The sequence below is a fragment of the Plodia interpunctella genome, chromosome 1, assembly GCF_027563975.2.
Source record: "Plodia interpunctella isolate USDA-ARS_2022_Savannah chromosome 1, ilPloInte3.2, whole genome shotgun sequence".
Taxonomy (NCBI): Eukaryota; Metazoa; Arthropoda; class Insecta; order Lepidoptera; family Pyralidae; genus Plodia; species Plodia interpunctella.
In genome coordinates this window covers 4,852,045-4,877,412 of record NC_071294.1, presented here as the reverse complement: position 1 = coordinate 4,877,412, position 25,368 = coordinate 4,852,045, and the positions used below count along the sequence as shown (strand labels likewise).

Below are 25,368 nucleotides of genomic sequence, written 5' to 3'. Positions count from 1 at the left end.
ACAAAAACACTCCCTGAAAAGAAAAACGACCTTTTAAAATATATTCGTTCAGAAACTAGAAAAGGGGAAAGAAGCATATAAAGGTTATTATGGCCAATATGGGACCGAAACAACATTGAAAATTATACATATTTATAACAAAAAAAAATTGTTAAAAAACATTCCCGAGGAATTACACGCGGTCGAAACCGCGGACGTAATCTAGGCTAGTCGTTAATATTTTTTGATGAAAAATCATGTAGTCAACTATTAAATTCGATTTGTTAGTATCACATCGAATAACTATAAAATAGGTAGTAAAATGGGGAATGTATAACAACTTCTGCGCATACGACACAGGCTGTAGGAACATCAATCTTGATCAGAGGCGCGAGGGACCGTCCGTACTGCATCTACATGATCGGGCCCGCGTCCAAATGGAATTACAATGCATTAGCTATGGACGAAAAGATACGACAACGTGAATACGTTTATATTTAAAGTACACTATGTCATTATAGATATACTCAACATATTTTTTACGTTGCGGCAATAGGATAATGTCAAGAAGGAAATTGAAATTGAAAATTATGGAATTTTTATTATTAGAACGAATATCCACAATGTATGCAGTCGCTGACTTTCGTATGTAAAACATAGGATGGATTTCACCCGCGCGGGAAACTTTAGAGAACTTTCGCAGCTAAACCTCTGAACTGATTTTGATAAAATGTAGTATGCGTAGGTAGTTAAAGGCTCGAGTTCTAACATATGCTACTTTTAACAAATATCTACAAGTAGAGATCAAGTACATTTTGCCGCAAATGGAGCTGCAGGAAACATTAGTCTTCGATATAATTAGGGAAAACAAATATGACAGGCAAAATAGAAAAGAAAACAAATAATTTCTACAGTAAGACAGACTATTCATAAAAAGCTGTAGTCTCATGCCCGGCTGCTGTAAGTTGCACAGGAGAAATGAATATCAAGCATATTCATACTCTAGGGAATTTAATTAAATTCTCATAATCCATTCAAGAGCGTCCACATTCAACAAGTCGCAGTCGAAACCCAGGGTTATTCTTGTACACACAGCGGTGGGCTGTGGCTTAGTAGTTATGGATGAAAATAATTACATAGTCATAAAATGGAAGATCACCTTTGGCAATGATTATTCAGAAATAATTTCAAATGTTATGTAGTTACGTATGTTCTCACCTCATAAGCATTTATAAATCTTTTTAATGTGGATATGGTAATTAGAATATGAATAGATAGTATAGACACTCAAGCAAAGTGATCATATTTTACAGACTCGCAGTGACTTAGAAAATGGCTTTAATTTGTGCGGTATTTGAAACTTTATTCAAAACAACAGCTAAAGTATGCGAACTCATTAGAATCCGCTCCATTTGGTACCATGCGCACGCACACATTCATAGATATAAAGTGGACGTATAATGAGGTGGGAATCCACTCGGAAGGGGATTATCTACTTTTTTTACATCGAGCGTCAAAGAGCGATCTTTTCCAAGATTTTCTTTCCGCCAATGGTCTCTGCACCACAATGCTAAGTTCAAAAGAGCTTGATGAATTCTCCGTTCTTTGTTTCCGCTCGCTGTGCCTCGACAAGCCATTGCTTTTTAATTTAGACCATTTCGCCTTTTCCTTTTATTTCTGTCATGAATCTGGATATCTGTTCGCGATCCATGTTGACTTATCAATGTGACTTTTTTGTTGTTTAAAACGGATATTGCAATAAGAGACTTCGGAAGCGAATAGTGAACGAAACATAACTAAATACAAATAGTAGCTTGACGATTTTCTTGTTTCTAATAACGTTATCTCATCTCATCTTTTCGAGTGTTTATTACTAACACTCGTGTCAGAATTTAGTCAAGTCGCCTAAAGGCATCTGGCATTTAACAACGTTAAGCAATCTGAATAGTTACAGCTACATAGTGAGAATAAATTGCTTTTTGCTCAGTAATGGTTATATTATCCGGGGCGACTTGAGGCTTAAAGCGATTTGGCCAATAACCAGAAAAATTAGTAAAATATATTTCTTATAGATTACCTTCTTCTTTGTATAGCTCATTATATGTACTGCAGGACATAAGGCTCCTCTATTGCACTCCATTTCTTATACCTATTTTACCTATTATGTCACAAACAATTTATAGTATTTGCATTTATTTATATAAATGTAATAAGATTGTTCCAACAAAGGGAAATGTTACAGCATTCCGTCATCCATTATAATAGTAAAGTAAATATTGCTGAAAGGAACGCAATGCCCAGCACAAACATATTTAATGTTGCAATACTGCCAAATTGCAATGACCTTCCAGTTTTGGCTCAACACACTGGTGCTCATGCCATGCTGTAGTGTCGCCTAACTCCGCTCCGAAAGGGACGACTATTTCCAGCGAGCTAAAGTAGCCAAGTTGTTTTTTTCTAGATTTTCTTGACAATACTGTTCTGACATTTCAATGGAAACATTATTTGATTTATGTTTAATTGTTTATACAACATATATGTTTGTATCCTTTCATATTATGAACAGAAGTGTCGTCTATCTGTATGAACACAATAAACTCAAAAACTACCGTGTGATTGTAGTGTGAAACCTGAGGAAGGTATTATGGTTTTACCTGAGCGAAGCCGGGATGAGCGACATATAAATATTATTAAAAATTAACTATAATTGTATTAATTGAGCAACTCTGGATCCTTATAAGAGGTGTAACATCTCGTTTTCCTAATGGTCCAACTGGTTAAGTAGATGTAGAAAAGTTTGTTATTTCTACAACTCGCGAATATTTATTGCATGTATCATGACAATCTATTGTAATAAAATTTTGACTTAGTTTTAGCAGTTAGTACCTATAGAGTGAGGTTCTTTCGTTTCAATTTAGTTGTTAATTGTGTCTCGTCGTCCTGGCGTGGTCCCGATGTGGCTAATATGCCCGAAATGCCGGGTCCGGTAAACGTAAAAACTAAAAAGATTTGGTTCTTTGGGAATACTGTTGTTGCCTATAAACTATTATAGTTTTATATCCCTTAGTCTATTACGACATCCAAAGGATTTGGAGTAGTCCGATTGTACTGTCAGTTATGTGCTTCTATTAATAGATAAACGTCACCTGAATAAATTATTGTGTTTTTTTGAAACTAAAGCAAATAAGGAGAAATCTTTACGACACAGATGGACTGTGTCGGGCGGCGGCAGTCCATCAATCTTAGTCAGAGAGCGAGGGGACAAGGCTGAAGTTACCTTGGATGTTGTTCTTACTAAAGAAATCACTCGGATCTATTATTTTGTCGTGTAAAGTACATGCTTAAAATATTCGACCGGCGATTATTTATACAATTTTTACGAGAGTATGTTACGAGGGTGAGTTGCACCGTCAACTTTGATCTTAACTTTTACGTGCGCAGAAAACGCGAAGTACGCCATTTTGTCTAAATATCAGCGGTGCGCCGGTTAAAGTCAACGTAAAATTTGACGGTGCAAACCATCCGAACATTATTAAATTGAAATATAACTGAGGCGGAAAATTACTAAATTTAAAATGGATATGATACAGATTTGTTAATTTCTATAGATTTTAATAAGTATAATTGATCCAAAGAAAAGGGAATTTTGTTTAAAATTTCAACATCGACTCAACACGACCAACAAACAGGCATTAAAATACCCATAACAAAAAAAAAATAGCATGCACACAAAATGCAACTCCACTTTCATAACAAAAAAGAAAGAAAAAAACTGATTCCTAAAATTTCACGCGAATAAAACTACAGACAGGACTTAGTATAACAAGTTTGGTGAATGTTGAAAGTTGGTAGCTGTAAGGTTTCACCAAGTCAAAGACGGTTACCGTCATGTGGTCGTTAAATGAAAAAGGAAATATAAAACCAAGCTAAGAATAACGAAATTTTGAGGTGGAAGCTACACAACTTCGGAAATTGTAAGCTACGCTTAAAACTTGCATAAGCTGTGTCACGTGTAAAAGTTGCGTGACACCGGCTCCCTGGCTTCCAGAGCCGTAAAGATCAGCTTTTGGCCTTAGAAGTATCTAAAAAATATGAAATTATCTATATCGATTACATAATTTATATATACTCGATCTATTCTAATAACATTGAATATCGATTTATTTAAGATTTTATAAATGTTCACGAATCTCGACAAATTATAATTTAGTGCAACTAACAAATATGAATTTTATTAAAATTTAGTTATTACATTGGTATTTCCAGTGATAAGTAAAAAAGCAATCGTACATGTGTCCGCAACCCGGCACTGGAGGGACGCCTCAAACAAACATGTAATCCTAATGCGAAGTGAAACACCAGTGAGCGCGTATTTTATATGCAAATTCTGTACCAAAACTTAAATCACAAGTAACAGAACCATTCAAAGTAAAAACAGGCGAACCACGAAGAGATACCTTCGCAGCGGTTCTATAAATAGAATTGCAAGAAAATAATGTAATTCCCCGGGTGAGAAAAGTGGAATAATAAGTTGTTTTTTTTTCGAATAAAAGAGCAAATAAGAGCGTTAATGCGGCTGCATCGAGATTTTCCGACTGGGAAAAATTGCTCTTTTCTGTAAGGGAAAAGGAGGCTTTAATGAAAATTCTACGCTGTCCCGGATAGACAAAAGTTCCGCCTTGCACAAAGTAAGTCTTTATTTCGTAATATGTGCAACATATTAATATTTTCATCTTCTGTGGCTGTGGAAATATCGAGATTGATGTTTGATAAATATCTATAATTTCATATAAGATTCTTATTTTTATCAATGTTTTAGATGTAAACGACGTTCTTTTCCTTGAATTTAAATCCACTTAGTTAACTATTTTATCGTTTATATTATATAGTATTTAATTTTAAAAATTATTCACATTGATAAAAGTTTACAATTCTACATGTGATAAAAAAGTTAAAAATTTTACACAAGTTCACAATACAATTTATTGTCTTATCTGTTCATGTTGTACGTTATTATTTCTGATCTGACTAGCCTGCTGGTATACACGTCCTCTCAACCTATCGCCGGTTGACTGTAAGAGATCCCTACCTGGGATAAGTCAGCCGTTGTACATGTATCTGTCTTGTATTAATTTTGATTCATGTAGGTACTTATTTTCGTGCAATAAAGTTATTACAAAGTTTTTTTCAGCAATATTTTTTATGTAATGTATGATTTTAAAAAATCATACAAATCATAACATTTTTGTTATAAAATGTTTTCACATGAAAAAAGGACGCGGAAAAACTACTTTATACGAGTTTTCAATATGGGACTGTGAAATATATGCAGAAATGTATTTTTACGGTGATTTTTGCGAATCAGTAAAGGCGAGTTGTTGCAGTCAATATGAAATTCGCAGATAATGCGCAGTGACAGTGACAAGGGTTGCCGCTCGGTCGACCATAAAAATATCTGGCTGCAACGCAGTTTATCAGTTATTTTAATATCAAACGTGAGATTCGATCTCTAGAGACTACTATTTCAGAGTTATTTAAATTGTATTGTTAATGTTAATACTCATTTTGAATACAGAGTGTTAAAATTAACATAGCTTTTTGTGTAGATTAATTATTTCTAATACTGATTGATAATTTTGTAGATACTATATATTTCCATAAATATTATTTAAACTACTTGCTGGCACATCTCATGCTGCTATGTAAATATAATCACATAATCAACTACCCTTAAACTTGACCGGACATATCAATACTAATATCTATTATGTAATTATATTAATTTTGACGAACTCTATGGTCACTACGACCGTTAGCTGTCCGGTCATGGGTTCGATTCCCAGATTAATTGTGCAAATATTTGTATTTGTCTGCAGTTCTGGGTGTGTTGTGTCCGTTACTACGTTTGTGATCATCAGATTTGCGATACAAGCTTAGTCTAGGGCGTTGAGTATTGTCCATCAAATTCCCTTAAAACGTATTTCAACTGCTGACACAGTTAAGACGATACATCTCAGGCCTGTAAATATTCACCTGAATCCATGTCGGACATGGTTGAAGGCGCTCCGTGCATATTGGAGCACCCTCGTCAACGTCTCGCCTCATTGACTCGCCCGAGTATCAACTGTGAACCAATTTATTTTATATGAATCTTCCACCTCCTTGACGACCTGTCAACCTGATATTGACGGCATTATGGAAATTCTAATTATGGGAAATGGAATAAAAAGATATTTTTATAAAAAACAGATACCTATGATGGTGAGGTTAATAAAACTAGGAGAAAATTCGTTTTATATTTTCTTGAATATTTAATACGTATACCTATCTATAATACACACATAAAAAAATGTCAAGTCAAACTCAGTCCATTTTATTTAAGAACATATATATTATCGTTATTCAGTACAAAATTACAGACACATATTTACCGTACTGCGGAAACTTCGCAGGGTTTATCTGTGATCGTGGGTTACATTAAAAAAAAAAGAATTTTAGTTATTAACACTCAAGGAAAACAGCTGAATGACCACATAACAGAAAAAAAATTACAATCAATGAAATTATATTGGTATATGTATATAGAGCAAGATAGACTAGTAATTTGATATCATCTGAATTTTAGCTCAACATATACCAAAAAGCCACAATTGTGCACGAAAGTGCAAAATTACATCATATTGAAGGGAGACCTTATTTCAAACTTTTTGACTAGTTTAAAATCATGGCTATTGCTGTTATCGTCGCCCAACGGAAGATTGTTTTACTTGGAAGGCTGCCATAACGGCGTAAGGAAGTACAAAGTATAAATACATTTTGCATGCCACTTAACAGTCTGTGCAATGTATCATGAGCGAGACACCCGAGAGTTATAACGTGAATGGCAATTTAAAACAAAGATAAATTCTGAGAGCTTGAAACGTACTTGGATGTGGATTCGACAGAAAGTACCTAAGGTTTTTATTATGGTACATACGAACATATAATACATACGAAGCGAAAATAAAAAAATACAGATGTGTTCTAATAATATGTATATAAAAACCGAAAGTTAGATATTGGCGGCTATACAGAAGGATCATGCTGCAGCATGATAAACTCATAGCAATTAAAGAAATAAAAAATCAGATTTTTGTGGTTATAAGCACTTAATTTTTCCGAGTAAAAATATATTCCAAAGCGCAACGAATTGGATCGCCGGCTTTATAAATTGTATAATTATGCATAATGTAAATCATAAAATATAAACTTTTGCACAAAATTTATTTTATTTTAACAATTATGTTAATAATAATTAATACAAGATACGTGATATGCTTGTCTATATTGTTATCACGTTTATTTTCTTTCAAAAGTTAATATTACTAGGAATTAGACTAGGTCTTACGATATTGTAAGTTCAATAGGGTTTGTGACAATATAGTCGTTGGACGTTTTTCATATCGATAGTACTCGTAACAGTTCCTGCTGATAGTCTTGAAACTTTCCTCCTTTGGAATTCAATCTATGAATGCATTCAATTGAAATGCTCAGATCTTTCTGCCATTTTACGGAATTACGTGCACTTTTCGTTTTTCAATGGAAAACGGTTGTCTTCAAATCTAAATAAACACTTTATTCAACCTGTTGGAGGCTTGGCAGAGTATTGGAGATAAAATTTAATAGCGGTGATACACAATGGGGGTACTACGCTTGTTATATTCTTAATAAAAATAAAAAAGCCCTGCTACTATAACATATGTCATGCAAGCAGGTTGGGAGCAACCTATAGCCTGTAATCTGTAAGAGATCGCTACATGGGATAAGTCCTTCATTGTACGTGTTACTTTTTTGTATTAAATCTAATTTATATACTTACTTTAGTGCAATAAAGACAGTACAAACAGATATAGGCATATTACTACTGACCATATAAGTGTATAATTTTATTAATCATACAACGGGGTCCATGGTGGTCTTACATCAAACCTTTGGCTCTTTTGTACATACTCCTTGCTTTACTCATCCTTAGCAGGAATTCTGAAGGACTGCATAAGCGTAAACAAAAATGGACAATATTTTGATTAACATCATCAAGAATTTCAATGAAATTTTCTTATAACTAAATGAAAAACTGGGTTATAAAATGAATATTAAAAAATTTGTTAACATTGAATGGATCTATTCTGAAAAGATTCGTTTGAAGAAAGCTTTACAAGACAAGTGGCTAACTAAGTACAATCTATCGCTAATTCACTATTTTCCCGACTTTATTACGACCGAGAACAAACTTGTTGTTTTTTATATATATAAATAAAAGGCAAGGTTACAAGAAAAAGTGGTTTGAGAGTAAACGCGTCCGTTCATTTAATTCCTAAATTAATAACAATACCGATAAATAACTCATTTAGTTTTTAATATAATTAGTCAAGTAATAAAAAATATCTATATACAAACTGGACGTACCAAATTATATTCATGAAATAAATGCAATGAAATTGATAGTCACTCAAAGTTAGTTGTGCTCAATAATACATTCGAAGATACAATAGATAGAACTTAATGCTAAGCATTGACTGCCAGTTTATCTTTAGGGTAGTTAGAGAAGATGATAGACGGGGTGGAACATAGATACAGAAATTATAGACACGATGCTCGTAACAAAATTTAGAAAATTACTTCTTTTGTTAATTTTGGAAAAAGGGAGCGAAAAGATTGTTAAACCTACATAATTTTTAAGACTACACTTGTTTAAAATGTAATCTTTGACATAAAGTTTCTTATTTTGTATCATTATGATATAAAATAGTAGTACGGTATATTCATTTTAATCGTGTCACTACTTGTGGCGCTTTCGGTAATACCATTTTTCCAGTCAAATTTATTTTAGGCAAGTCGAATAAAAACTGACACCAATTTTAGTAATTATAACATACTGGATGAGAACGCCTCACTAGTGATTATACCACGAAAGTGTATATTTAGGCATAAGGTGCCATTTTCTGAGTCATTCTTAATTTGCAGTCCAGTCCTTGCTAATCAGTTAATAACGAAGCTCGGGCAGTGCAACCGACTGAAACTAGATAACTGATTTATAAATAAACTTATCTGTTCGCGAATGCATTTGATCGTTAATAGCGTAGGTTTGCGCTATTTTAAACTTTGTACAATAGCTCTCGATCGCACGGGCGAAAAAAATCTTGTCGTATTATTATCGCTTTCGACGTAAGGGCATTCGTTATTTTACCTACCATTAAAAGCACAGCGCTAAAAATGCGCGGAAAAATATATTCGCGATTAAGAAAGCGTTGCCGTTTGAATACTCATATTTATGTCTGTATACCCACATGGGAAACAGGCGAAAAATATATATGTAAAATTATGTTCTACTAGTAGTATAACACAGCTTCGCACGCGGTATTTTTAATGCGCGTTGAAAAAACGTCCATGCGGTTGAGGCCTACATTTTGTTGTTTATTTATTAATTTTATAATTAGCATTTGCGTCAGGCATCGTGAGAAATCCTACACAATAGTTGCATTAATTATTATCCTTGTAGAGGTATCAAATGAAAACATATCGTCAATATAGACAAAGTTTGAAAGCATGATCGATATTAAGTATCGAATAGCAAGTTCAACTCGCAAGAAAGTGAGTGGACATACAGCGCAAGATCGCAACCTTGTAACGCGTTAGCGATATCAAAAGCCGGATTAGGTAAGAGAAGTTTAATGCAGTTACAATAGTTGGAAAGTACGATTTGCCGGGAAGTTTCGAGTGTAAGTTGACATAGTTGAGTGTTAAAATATTTAGGGTACAGAAAAATAGTTTTACATTCTCTCTCTCATCTTGGCGTATTCAGTAGATAATGATTGCACTTGAATTAACCGGAATGTAAACCATATCTATGAAATTTTTAATTTAATTCAAAAATTCAGCTGGAATTTTACGACAGGCCGCCAACTTGAAGTCAACTTTTTGTTGTCTATCAGCTTGGCTTTTTATTCCTAATCACCTGCTACGTCTTCTACAAAATGATAGGAAGTGTGTTTTTCCAGGGTAACCATTTACCACTTTATACATGTTTATATATTTAACTCGAATTTAAATTGTCAGACTTTTTTTCTTACTAGAAAGATGAAAAATAACATGTGAGAGTGACGATTGACATAATAGTCACTGATAGAAGTAGAATATATGTCAGGTGATAGATAACTTTAGGAACTTATGCTACTTACGACCTTAATGCCTCTTAGTAATGGAGTGAGAAAATGTTATGTGCATCTGTTCTTTCGTGTTCTGTAGCATCTTTAGTTTGTGGTGTCGCGGATGCGGCGGTCGAGGCGGCGATGGCGCGGCGGCGGCGCCGGCAGCGGCGGCGGAGGCGGGCCTCGGCGCGCCAATGGCGGACCCCGCCCGCCGCCCCGACTCTCTGCCCGAAACACCCAGCTCGCCAGTAGGTTTGTGTCCTTTTGGCTGGCCGCATGACTCCGTATCTCGCTTCGACGCTGTACTCGTTGTAACCTGTCGTGCAGCACGCGCTTCACCAAGCAGCTTCTGCCAGACTCGCTTCACGATCACTGTTAACAAGTGAACAAGTTGAATCTTGTGCAAGCAGTGGAGAAGAACTTCTCCGTGCAGCGCGGCAGTGACAGGTACTGTGTTAATTCCACAGTCCATGCCGCCCCCCGCGCGCCGCCGCTCACACCCGCGTTCACCTGAGCGCCGGCCGCGAGGTGACCATGCGGATGCCTTATCAATGATTCATCTCGTATGCCTAAAGTGATGCCGCAAGCCATAACACAGAATCAACAATTGTTTTTGAAAAAACTATCTAAGAAAAAATATATTTATTTTATTGTCCCGTAAACACCATTATCGAAGATTGGCAACAAACGAAAATAAACTTTATCTAACTGGAATAAAGTCGAAAATAGCATGCAAGAAAAGTTTACTAAAATACATTTAATAACATAACTTCGATCAAAAAGGGTGAACTCAGTAATTTCTCTTAATACTGAAGAAATAAATATGGTCACTTTCAATTGAATAAAAAAAAATATATTTTCCCTCTACAAAAAAGTTTTACCACGCAAATGTTCTCCTAAATATTCAAAGGCGAAAAAGCGGAGGTTGCAGTGCCGGTCTAACTACATATTCAATGCGATGTAAAGCTTTCGGGGTCTAGAAATCCAATCGCATTAAAACGCCGGGGAGAAAGGGTAAATATAAGATTGCAAATAAACATAACAGTTTCCGTTTCATCGCCGCGAACGACGCCAGACAAATTAAAGAATATTTGAGAGATCTTTGTTGTTAGGCTGTAGACACAACGGACGGGAATGAATCGTAGCTGTTCGTAGACGCTTTGTAGCGACTACGAGATGGATGGCTACGGTAGTTTCGTAGTAAATTATGTATGTTAAGTTTTGGTTAAAGACCTTGGTAAATGAATGTTTATATTGTTTTGCTCATGGCTATAAAACCATGCTATAAAAAGCCAAACCATAAAAAATTGTAACAGAATTAGGATATTCATAAGTATTTACATGAATAAATATTGTCCTAATTTTTTATCTGCAACGTGTAATTATCCCAAAAAAAAAACAAATTGATATTGTTCGCCAGTTTATTTTTATGTTTCATTTATAATATTACTTATTTACATAAGTAAATTTTGTCACATTTTTTTATCTGCATCTCAAAAAAAAAAAAACAAGTTAATATAGTTTGCCAGAATATTTTTTCTTTTATATATTTTAATATAAACAAAAGCGGACTGTTGGTAACAAAATTCCATTGCGCAAAACGCAACTATTTTTCGTAATAACTATCAGAATATAACAAGGCCTTAGAGCAAACAGCTTCATAAAACTTAACTACGCACCGTAACAACGACTAATTATTAGGGTGGGTTTACATAACGTATTTATGAGCGCGAGATTTAACGGTCGGTCTCGGGTGGTCTGTTATCGCCCTATTAAAAAGTTGTTCTCGGCGGATGCGTAAATAACATAATATGGACGCTGCGGTGCCACTTTGGTTACAATATTAATTTTTAACCCAGGAAATAAACGAGGGGTGATACATGTCTTGATGACTGTCTGTGGCAATATAATTCCCGGACAATTGTACCCATTTAATTGATTTTTATATCTAATTTCTTTCAACGCTGCCTTATATAGACGCATATATATTATTCAATAAATAAATTAAACAAATTAGTATGATTTCTTTCGATATAAATGAGAATACGACTAATTTGCATAAGATACAATTCACTTTTATGACGGCAATTATTTTTCATTTTTTGTTCAAAATTATTATAGCTAAATATTGCAATATTATTCGTGCTAGCACCAGTGATTATATACTGGTGTAAGTTATAAATCCTAGAACGTCATTGGTTATCCTAATTGAGAAAAAACGATGCGAAGCGTCGCGAAAATAACAAATACATATTTGGACGAATATGTCTGTGTCCTATATAAAGTCCTCTGCCGCGTGTGTCTGTCTGCTCGCGATAAACTCAAAAACAACTACACGGATTTACACCAATAGTTAGAGTGATTGCTGAGAAAGGTTTAATTTATTATGTTTTACCCGAGCGAAGCCCGAACCCGGGATGGGCCGCAAGTTTATTTATAACTTTGTTTTAATCAGAACAACTTCTTAAGGAAAGTTGCAGCCGTAAACTTTTACGTTGACTTTATTCTGCGCGCCGCATAGTTTAGACAAAGTGGCGTACATTGCTTTCTTCTGCGCACGTTAAAGTTAACGTCAAATTTCGTACGAGGCCTTGAACATTAGTTCAAGGCCTGTGATCGAGGCATAAATAGGGGCATTACATGGAATCCAAAATGTTGTTTACGCTTACGATGTCGCGCCGACTAATTTCAGTATTTACGACACTTCTTCAATACTTAATAAGAAAAAGTTATCTCCACGCGATAAACTCCCACGGCGGGATTTAATTTTATAGCTCGAATTAGAGACAAGTTTGAGTTCGGTTTGTTTTACGCTGATACTTTTGATGCTGTGGATCTTTCATGTCTTAATTACAAATTTTAGTGTAAACTGTGTACATTGCATGAAACTTTCAAAATTCAATTTCGCTATTTCAAGTGCTAGAAAATTTATATAATGGAAAATGGTGTCTACAATTTGTTGTTTTTTACTCATCCAAGCTCTTTTATGACTTGCTATATACCTTATTCTACATACATGTATGAGTTATGACTCAGAAGTACAAATCAAATGTAAGAGTAGGACAGAGTTACTCAATAGTATTATTGCAACTTTGCAAAATAATTATTAGATTTTTAACGATGCCATAAACTTCCTACAATCGAATTAATAACCGTGACTGGGATTACTTTTTATGTATTCTTCTAGGTATGTTAAGTTCTCTCTTTATGGATTTATTTTCAATGTTTATTACGTAAGATCAAAACAATGAATTTATGCCATAAATCGATCAATGTGATTCATTCAACAAAGGTTATTTACTTAAACTTGCCAAGTGCATGCAGAAACTTAGCGTCAATATTGAACACCAAATATCAACATTTTAATTGTAATATTCTATCTATTAGTGGGACTATGTTTATGGAAGTAAGAAAATTTAATTGTCTTTATTACTAATTAATTAAACCATATCTAATATATTCCCTTTTTTATTTCATTTACAAAAGTGTGTTATAAAAAAAATTCTTTGGAATTCATTAAATTGTCTAGAGAAATCACCATGATTGGCATTCGTAGAACGCTACGAAACTGTAGCAAATTCGTAGCACCCTCTACGCAGCCACGTAGCACATAATAATGTAGCTGATACCTGTTTTGCGTAAACTAATAATAATATGATTCCCCCGGTGTCCTAACTGCGCTGCGCTCCATTATACAACACGATACGACGCTGCGCGTGTATCAAAGATTATAGTGGTATAACGCGATAATATAGGCCGTAAGTAAATATAATGCTGTTATCTCATCGTGATGCCTTGTCGCATTCGTAGGTCAAACAGGACGTTGGATTAGAGACTGGCAATATATTCATGAAGATATTGAATTACATGTAATAAATTAGATAATCTAATTACATTCCGGTAATTATTTCCATACGTTAGTGGTGTAACTGCGCTGAATAATTTATGAACTCTGTATAAATATTTGAACGAACAGTAGTTGGCAACAAATTTGAAGTTTATACATATTGGATTACGTTTCTAATGCAATATCGAATTGTAACGAACTCTGAAATTACATTTTGATAGAATATATTCATGCACAAATATTTAATGATAACATTTTTTTTATATCAAAATTAATTTCACTAGTAAATTATTAGTCATACATTTCCTCTGCTTTGAATAGGACCACTATCGTCTCGTGGATGTCGCATGAGTAAACTAAGGGACCTTGACAACTGTCCAGGTATAAAATAACTGTCGAATCTTAAAAAAAAACACTGACGACGAATGCAATTGGGTACACGTGACGATAAGAGAGTTCTCTCTCTTGTATCCTCACGTGTACCCATAAGGCGGGAATCTTACCTCAAAACATACGTTTATACGAGAGTAAAAACGTATGTTTCGGGGTAAACGTATGTACCTAATAGGGCCACTCAATCCACGACACGACACTCACGGGAAGTATCGACCGAGATTCGTACGACAATACCAAAGATTTTAAAGCCTTGACAGGTAAGAGGCAACTACAGGAATTCCATAGAAGGTTGACGTCAGGCAAGCAGCTCATCGTTAATCCACAGCCACATCTTTAAAATGTGGAAACTGATATTTTAGTTGATTCGAGGTGTTAGGAGGCCCTTGTGGAATTACGCCCTGACGAGAGAAACAGGGTAAAAAACGTTGTTTTCTATTTTGATTGTATAAGTCTATCCATATAGTCGTAGCTAATCTAGTCAGTGGAATGGGGCCGCCGCCGGCCCGTCTGCCCCGTATAAATAACAGCGAAAATAATCCAGTTCCGACGAATATTGCCGCATCAAACCAACTCCCATCTCGATATTGTCTAGATTGACACGTGTATCATATTTTATACAGACTTGTTTTATTATTTTATTTGTCAGCACCAAGCGAAAGAAAGCCTTGATATTATTCAAAATTACTTTTTTCCAACAAAAAAAAAAAGTTGTAAACCTTTTTTTTTTTTGTTTATATGTATTCGATTTTTATGTCGTTCTACTCTTTAACACATCTTTATAGAATAGAATATTGTATTTGTATTGTGTGTTATAATATATACGCTTAATTGCAAACACACATCCAACAAACATTTAACTAAAACGAATAAAAACGAAGAATAAGATGAGTGTGTGAACAATAAGGTGCAGTCTCATTGTTACGCTGAACAAAATGCCCAGTACTGATTTTCAGCCCTCACCTTCTGCCATAATTCATACTTTAATATCTGCTTACATGATTACACCAGCAAAATTAAGAAAATTAAATTAATATGACATTATTCAGATATCGCTCCTCCAATTTAACGGGTTGTTCCCGTATTGCGACAGGTACTTAATTATATTTCCGAGTAATTAACCCACGATCACTCCATTGATTGAACGACAAGGATTTTCTGAAATCAATTCCAGTAATTGGATATCTTTAAGTACTTTGATCTGCGGACTGACTCCCGGCTCGCCGTCCTAAACAAGCAGTGTGGTTAAGCCGATAGAAATATAAAAGATTGTATTTCAGTTGAGTGCCGGTCGTGCGTCCTCTATATTGTTTTAGTGTATTGAATTGATCGACTTAGAGTCAGATTGCGAGTTTTTTTAGAGTTATAAAATTGAAGTCTTCTTCTTGTTGTCTTCTTATTTTATTGTAAACTATTAGAATGGGATGCACCAGTAAACTTTGTTAATTTTAACCTGCGCTTAAAAAGGAAAAGTACGCCATTTTGTATTTACTTCGACGGCGCACAGGTTAAAGTCAACATCAAAGTTGACCGGTGCAACTCACACTTTTTTTTTGTGCTTGCTAAAACATGTTCAAAAAATTCACATAAAAACTATAATTACAAAAAATACTCGGCTTATATTAATTCTTACAATTTTTTTTATATAGTTTTGAAATTAAATGATGAACATGTATCTAGCTTGTGTTTACGGTTTGCGTATTTTTAATGATAAATTCGAAATATGTACCAAAAGGTAAAAATAAAAAGGTAATAAAGGTAAAATATTCTCATCGAATTTAAGATTTAAGATATTTTATTTTGTATTTGAAATAGACAAAAGATTAACAAGACTCAAAAATCATGTTTTAAGTCGTTGTAATATAAATATAAATTTTGAAATTGAAATGCACACTCGAAACTCAAAACAAAGCTGGAAATTTTGATCTGAAGTTTGAAATAATGAACCGCCGGCGAGCAACGTTCATTTACCGCGTAAATTCTCTGAAAATATGTGGACGGTTGCACCAGTCAACTTTGACGTTGTCTTTAACATGCGCGCCGTGTCATTTAGATAAAATGGTGTACTTTGTGTTTTTCCGCGCAGGTTAAGGCTAACTTCAGAATTGACTGGTGCAACCCACCCGCGAGTATTTGTTACTAATCATTACAGCTACACCTACCTACCTTGAGTTGTATTGATACTTTCTAATACAATCCTTCTAGTCTAGTGTAACAAAATTTATATTTTATTTTAGTTTTGGTAAAATATTATTATTTTATCAACATTTTCATAAATTTTAAATAAAATAGCAATAAAATGTATAAAAATAGTAAGCCTCATTATTATATTCTTATACATCATAAGACGTCATTAGTAAACACGGCAGTACGTTATTAGAATGGCCATCCCCAACCCATTGTTCTTCTAATTTCAATTTCACGTATAACGGGGCACGTGAATTACGAAGCCCAGTCGATGAACAACACATAATGCGTACAGAAATAACTACTTCTTTCACTTTGGTAACCAAACTTACTTAAACCAGTAGCGACGAGAATTAACACCAGATTTTGTAGATCGTATTTCTGTTTAAACTTCCTGATGCAAATGTGTCGCTTATTTTTCCATTATTTGCTTTGTAATTGTGTACTTTTCTACTCGAATCTCTTTTTACCTTTCTTTATTAGTTAATTAATCCTTAGTAGTTTTTGATTTAAACAAAAGAAAGTTAGGTCTACATTTTTAAGATCATCTTAAACTTAATTGTAAATATTGTCTCAAAGTATGTGGTATGTAAACACATACACCAAACTTTAAACATTGTATTATCTTCTTACTATTAGCACGCACAGTAAAATATTGTACAGATATTTTCCCCGCGATACAGCGAGATAACGTTGCATAGTTCTGGGCATGGTTTTGGCTATTCTTTTATCGATGGTTGTGGCATATTGGAAGTTTATTTTGTTTCATTTTTGTTAATGTGTGTGATGGGATGTCTTAAAAATGTTTACAAGGTGTATTGACTGTAATCAAATTGAAATTGTTTATTCATATTGTACATCGATTCTTAGAACTAGGGGCACACTGTTTATAATTAGGTATAATATGAACCCTGTTGGATATTTAAACGGCAAATGGAATCAATTAAAAAAGTTACGTTATTTGAACAGTCATTCATAGTAGGGCGGACCTAAACATATTATGAGGAGACGCTTCTAAAAATATATATCGACGGTAAGGTAAACATTTTTAATTCTTTGAAATGTGGTCAACAAGTATTGTTTTTTTATTATCCCTACGTATTTTTTCTGTATGAATAAAATATAAAATCTAATATTGTAAGTTACATTATTCAAGTGGCTTCAGTTTCCATGACAATGCATTATGGTAAACCCGATAGTAGACCCAACATCGACTCCCGGCTATGGACTGACTCCACAACAGTTTACTGCACGGAAATTATTTTTTGCCCTTTGATTCGTTTAAAATTATTGTTTCTAATTTCACTTCGTCAAACCTTATGGGCCTAAACTTACAACGCACAATTATTATCTAGTCTAATAGATTTTTCTGTACTTTAATAATTTAGCCTTATAATTTTTAGCTACAATTTTAGAATCTCTATTGTAAGACATCCTAAAGTTGTTTGGGATTTATTTCTTTAGACTTAACAGTAACCTAGTTTAATAATATTTGAGACAATATTCTCATATGAAATGTATGTATGGAATAATAATTTCGAAATGTACTACAACAGGTTAAAGACTTAAGTCTGACAGCACGATGTGTGGGTCGGGGCGCGGTAGCCCCCCGCAACAAAAAAAAATATACATAACAAACCTAGTTGTGTCGGTTAGTTTAGTATTGTGAACACACCAAGCTAGCGAGCTTCAAACTATGCCAACAAAAGTTAAGGTGGTGAGGTTTGGATATGTGTGCCAAAAGTTAGGTTAGGTTGGGAAGACCCTATACTTACTGCATGATGGTAGGTAAATGAAGATTATTGCACAATAATGATTAGTCGTTATACTTTTGTACTTAATTGTTTATTGAGAAACATAATAAAACCATTATGAATATTAGAAGTAATAAATTATTTGGACTACTGACTAATTTTGAAAGTAAATGAACAGCGTTAAAATGTTAGGGTATAATCAAAAATAGGCTACACTAAATTAAGAATAATAAAAATGTACGAAAAAATTTTAAGCAAAAAGTTTGTATACCATCATAAATTAGTAACACAAAAAATTAGGGGAACCAATAGAGACCCAAATGTTTTTTTTTCGTCGCCCGTTGAATGCAAAAAGATCCCTCCGACGACAATAAAAGATTGTTTCAAAAATTAAATGAATAAATCTATTTAAAAAATTAATAACTTTGTTTTTATATTCTCGATATTTTGTAGCAGTGTAGGGCGAGCGAGTAGTTCCGATGGGCCCGCAGTGCCGTCCGCTGTACCGTACAAATTTTGATGGCTGTTATTACACAGTCCGTTTCGCCGAACGTATTGTACTCGAATGTATACTAAAACTATAGATTTAAAACGAATTCGCGATTTGAATGTTTTATTGCTCACTTTGTTCTCATAGGATTTAGCGTTTGCGTTTATAATTATATTGTACAAAAAATACACTTATTTTTAGAATTATATATAAAAGAGAATTGAGAATTTAGTTAAAGATAGCTATCGGCTATACTCGTGTAAAAGTTACAACATTATATTTTTTATTAATATTATAGCAGTTAGAATCCAGTCAGATTATACTTTCCAAAAATAGTATGATTGAATATGATAGAATTCAGACACTATCTAGGCAATTTGCAGAACATTTACTTTATAACAATGTGTTTCAATAAACACATTGACATGTTACAGTTGTGCGCATTCAATTAAATGCAGTGTCCGGCAATCGTCAAGTTGCACGTAACTCGAGGGCCGCATGAGTGACGCAGCGCTCAACTTACGTAATTTTATGAGCTGCACTATGCACCAAATCATTTCAGTTTTACCCGGCGCGCGGCGTATGTAGATACGTAGCACGGCTATATGAGCGACAGCTCATATAGGACGCCGGATAAAATGCAACAAAGTTGGGCAAATACACATTTTTTTTTGCCGTCATGTCCACACAAGAAATCGTGGTGTCGGGCCAATATTTTTTTTATATAAAATGTTTATCTAAGTATTAAAATTGCAACATGCGACTACACTAATAAAATCACTTCAAGTTACTAAATATTAAAACAAACTAAAATCGTTTCTATGTAATCACATTTTAAAGTAATAAATCAATCATACCGCTTTGAACTTAATAAAATATGAATACTTGGGATCGCAAAATTCTTCTTTTTCGAACAAAATACGAATATTTTTTCTTAAAAGATCAAAGGCTGACAGGATTATTCCACTCCAGTCGATTGAGTACATTATTAGGTATTTTAATTCGCTTTTAGGATCGAAAATAATATCATAACTGTTAACTTCATCGGAACGTTTCTAATTCCAATTTTGGTTTACATTTACCATCGATTCGTTTCTTTTTAACTGGTTGCTCTAGACTGGATGTATTTTGTTCATCGTCGGGTACTGTGTAATTTATTAATTTCATTTGGAATTAAAAATTGCAAGAAATTGCCAATGCCAATGAAATTGACTAACAAATTTTCTAAAAAATTACTAACACTTAGTGTAGTGTATAATAGTAAATAGTGTGTAGTGTATAATTTTGTAACCTTTAAACTATAAATAATAGCTATTAGATTGTCATATATATGTGTGTACATATATATGTATTCTCGAAGCCAAATCTCGAAGCAAAACTTCTCGATTTACCAAATCCCGTAAGATATTTGTTTACTATTCTCGGTAACTTTACTGAAAGGAGATTTTCAGCTAGGAAGGTATTGTGATGCCGTCCGGATTCCATTTGTTATATCAGGTTGCCGTCGCATCAAGTAAGTGAATCTAGAACGTGCTCGCAACTGCACCGGTATCACCTGTCGTCGTTTGTACCCGTCCAATCGGATTAGGCCCTGGATACATGCGTAAATCGACAGTTTAATTTACGCTCACGGATTTTCACCGTTGAACAACGGTCATTAGAACGGCTGGAATCTATGGCTCGTCCATTTTGGTTAGTGCTCGATTTTTTATCTGTGCTAAATTGCCACGTTGGGAAATGGCGCAGTTTGATGTTGTTTTGACAAATTTATATTGATAGTACCTATACATTTTATCTAATACTACTTTTTAATCCCTAATACATAAGTATGGATACAAGCTATATATTTTTAATACCTACTTACAATGAAGCTTGATTGAGTACATTTTGGGTCTCAAAGAAACCTTTTATTTAATTACTTTCTACAGTTTCGTTTTGAAAAAAAAAGGTACAATTTACAGCCAAGCAGTAAAAGATAAAAAAACATTTGTGGAAATTATTTTGATCTATCGAAAACTGACGAGACACAGCCATTAGGTACCCAAAGAGAGAAATTGAATATTCTAGTTTTAGCCGTCAATAGTGCCCTCGTCTAAGCTTGATGATCCGGTTCAGTCTAAGTTTCCCTTTGTCCAAAGCCGATTGTACTCGTACATCCGAGCGACGTGCATTGCTTTATCGGTTCTATTTCACAATAGCTGCTCCGAACTGTAAGTATTGATGACAATCATCACTGTGATTATTAGAGCTTCTTTATTCTAGTGATGACATTTCATAGAAACATAATTTGCTTTTATTTACGTCAATTATTTTCATAGTAATTTAAATGTATTTAAAATAATTAATAGACTGGTTTTCTAAATTAATTTAAATGATATGCACTTTATAAATATTGGTGGCTACATTTTACAAAACGTTCAATATTAGTTCGATTGTTAATTATATTATAGGTCTCCACTACCTTTGGAAATTTAGGGACAGAAATACTATATTGTAATGTTGCTGACACGAAATTATGTCACATAAATCCAAAATGTATACAGACATATTTGTATCTAATCTCAGTGTACTCAAGGGCTAACATTTCAAAATATAAAAATATGTTGTACGTAAATCCCACCGGTCTATCCATGAACTAATATTTACTTACCTACCTGTGCATATTTTATATCGCTTGTCTATGATATCACAGCAAACTTCCCCTGCGTTTACGATATTGAACCATAGACCAAACTTAATAAGTAGATAGGAAACTAATAGCAAAGTTAACGAGCACTATATCAAAGGACCAATATATTTTGTTTGCATACAGGCGTCTCAGACGAGGTAAGTTTTAGGGTTCCGTGATGAAATATTATAAACGTCTAGCATATTTTGCAAAATACTATTTAATAAATGTTTAGAACTGGAAATTAAATTAAAGAATTTATGGAAACTAACATTAAATTTCCTTTTCAATATGGCTTGTCTAACATCTAATACCCTACTATGAAGATAAACGAAAAGAAAAAATATGCCGGCTGTTTATATAGTTTAATTTCTCTCATCTGAGCGTTTCTGCGATTTCTTCCTAAAGGTTTCTTCCTGCGTAAAGAGTCGGAGCTCAGGTTTAAATAATTTCCTGTTAAACCAAAACTAAAACCATAACCAAAACAATTTTCTCAACCATAAAAAAATAGTATTAGGCAATTTTTTTCTCGATAAGTTCGTCCTAAACTCGTGTTCATTTTCATAAAGCCTCTAACATACTTGATACGGAATTTATGAAGACAAGCGACCGCTACTTGAATGTTGATTAGAGGAGGCTTTAGAACGGCGCCGTCAATATTTCTTGTAGTACTTATCCTCGCAGAATATTTCATGGTTTATTTTATGGCTGAAGAAGCGTGGTATGATAAATGTGTTTGTTAGATTGGATATATTGGATCTCTCTTATTCTCGCGTTCGACCGGTAATATTTGGGTCTGCAAGGGACGGAAAATTGTTTGGCGATCATTTTTAATTGCGCAGTAAATATGGAGCTATTTTATTAGGCTGCGCTAGCAGAAAATGCAAGGTTTTATCGGAAAATTGTTTGGCGATCATTTTTTAATGGAAGCTTTAGTTTAAAGATGAAATTTATTCATTTTCAAAACAAAATGTATTTATTATCTCATTACAATTATAATAAATATATATATTATTATTTATAAAAACTACTTAAATATTGACAATTTATACTATCGCCAAACTCCGACAGATGCCGACGCGAATGCACGGACATATTATGTGCCTTTATTTACCGCAATGAAAAAACGGAATGTCGAATTAGTCAAAGTTTGGCGAACTGTTGCACAATAGTGTAGAGCAAGCGTAACGTAATTCTCATGTTCAGTTAGCATAGTAATAGTACATGAGAATCATCGGAATGCCACACTACAAAATTTTGCCTCTCCTTGGGAATGCTTTCGTGCCTATCTGTTGATAGGGCTAAGGTCTTTTACACACCCCTAAGGAATATGCAATGGTTCTATTCTACTCGTAGTGTTGGACCACAAACCACTTCCAAACGAAAATCTCTTAGATCCTACTAATATTTTAAATGCGAAAGTTTGTGAGATTATATGTGTTACATACACATATTTGTTACTCTTTGACGGATTGTTGTGAAATTTAGCATACGGGTAGAATATAACCTGGAACACATACTTTTTATCCCGAAATTCGCACTAGAGCAAAGTCCCGGGGCGCAGCTAGTATTTTATAAAATTTCAAAGAACTTTGGTTTATTGCAATCTTCAGGAACTTTTTATAATAACAATTTGTCTTTACTTAGCGTTAATGGCTTTAATAAGGCAATGTCGTCCAAAGTAATGTTAATTAGATAATTTAATTCCGGCGCTCAGGAGCGAATATTCAAGTGGGATCTACTTTCAACTTGAAGCCACCATCTTGCATTTGACTTAGGTTATATACTCTAATAGGCTTGGCAAGGGTGTAATATTATGCATGTTGTATGCATATAAACCATCCTCTTGAATCACTATCTATTTAAAAATCAGTTTCATAATCTGTTGCGTAGTTTTATAGATCTATGCATACAGACGGCGGGATGATTGTTTTTATACTATGTGATGATTACAAAACTTTCTTGTCTCTGTACATCGTCTATTGCTTCGACAACTCTGGAAAATATGAACAATTTTGGTTATTTATTGCTTTAGTGATATGATTAAATTTTTGCTTAAATTATAATGGAATATTAACAGTTTTGACAATACTTTTTAAACCAAAAATCATGAGAAATATTTTATAATTTGTAACATTTTGTACCATTCGGACATAAAATCATTATATCCATTATATCCTCTATTATAAAAGTAGTTACGACATAGTTATGATATTTAATTTTTTAATTCCATAAAATCACAACAAAGTGGAATATTGTTAACCAAATGTTGTGAAAAATGATATTTATAGATAGTATTCATATATAAAAGGTTATTTAATAATAAACTGGAGTCAGATGATTATTAGAACCACAAACCAAAAATACATTTTTGACACAAACTTCTATTGTTGCCAGAAAGATCTTATTGCATTCAATGTGTGACTAAAAATCATGATCGTACAGTAAACCGTTCCTATATAACCGTTCTGTTGGGTGCACCATCAGGCCGCTAAACGTGTATATATAATTTCAGCTCAATCGGGTGGAGATATCTGCTTCAAAATTGAGTTGTACACGACTCCACACGAGACTTAAGGGACATATAGGGACATAACGACGTGGCGACAAAGGTCCATAGTTAATTTGCAAGTTAAATAAAAGCTTGTAAAATAGCTGCGGTTGACTTACCTACGTCAGCAATTGCACTTTGCTTAAATCGAAACAACATTTGTAGTTAGCATTTCGGAGCATTGCACCTACAAGTTCGCGGTTTGACTGTAATAAACATAGTTTTGGTGGCACGCGACTCACAGTTGCCGCGCCCGTTACTATTGTTATCTGCTATTACCTTCTAGAAGAACAGAATCTCCCTCTGATCCTCGCGTATGTCCAATTGCATTTGGAGCTATGACGTCACGATGCTCGGGCTCATCGTAAAGAATTAAACCATGTGTCCCTTAGTCACTTCGCAGAATATCCCCTTGACTGAAATATGTGGTCTAGTCCTATTCCAGGACGTATTCTTTACAAGTCAACTACTTCAAATTATCTGAGGTTAACCATTTTCATTTTATATTTCTAAGTAAGGTATTTTCTTTATTAATGAAGGAATTCACCTTCAGGCTACTAGAAGCCAAAATAGATTCAAGATTTTACAAAAATCCATCGATGAGTTCATCTGAATTTGCAAAGCTACGCAAATTGTAATTTTAGGTACTCCTTGAGTATAAAGAGAGTGTGGAATTGAGCGTTGAGTTCTAAGTAAAATAATTTAAAATACCTAATTCTGTAGCGGTTAATAAACTATCAAATTTCAATATTACTAATAGGACTTATGAAAAATAATTTCAAAGACCGAGATAGCCGTGTGTTCGCCGGATTATGTCTCGGTTTCATAGAGCGGGAATCTCGTAGATATCTCGCCCATACATTCCAAAGGCCGTTCAGGTTATTCACAACATTTAGTTATCGCACAAGAGGTATGAGACGTGTGCATGTGGCGAACATTACGGATTTCTCTTGGATAATTTAAAAGGAAATATGCCTTAGGTTTTAAATTTCATTGTAACTTTATTGGGTATTTCATATGTTTTTTCTTTATCCGCTTGGCTTTGGTTTGTGTATGACGTTAATTACACTCTTTTTGTACCGCGATTAATGTCTGCCAAAATACTTTACACTTTTATTAACGAAAAATCTTTAACCTACGCAGAAAAACGCCTTTTTATCTAAACAACGGCAGCGAGCTGGTTAAAGTTAACGTCAAAGTTGACTGGTACAACCCACTCTTAGTAGGTACTACTAAGAATTACATTATGAAATGAAAAAATATATTCCACATCCCAACATGAACCTTAATTGAGTTACCCAGTAAGAATTTA

General features: G+C 34.0%; 1 protein-coding gene across 1 annotated transcript in view; it reads left to right on the top strand.

Moving 5' to 3' along the window:
* The first annotated feature begins 10,423 nt into the window (after nucleotides 1–10,423).
* mbl (muscleblind) overlaps nucleotides 10,424–25,368 on the top strand; it is a 259,998-nt gene continuing 245,053 nt past the window's right edge. The window contains exon 1 of the mRNA XM_064436134.1: nucleotides 10,424–10,613. The gene's annotated coding sequence lies outside the window, so the exon portion shown is untranslated. The remainder of the gene's footprint in view (nucleotides 10,614–25,368) is intronic.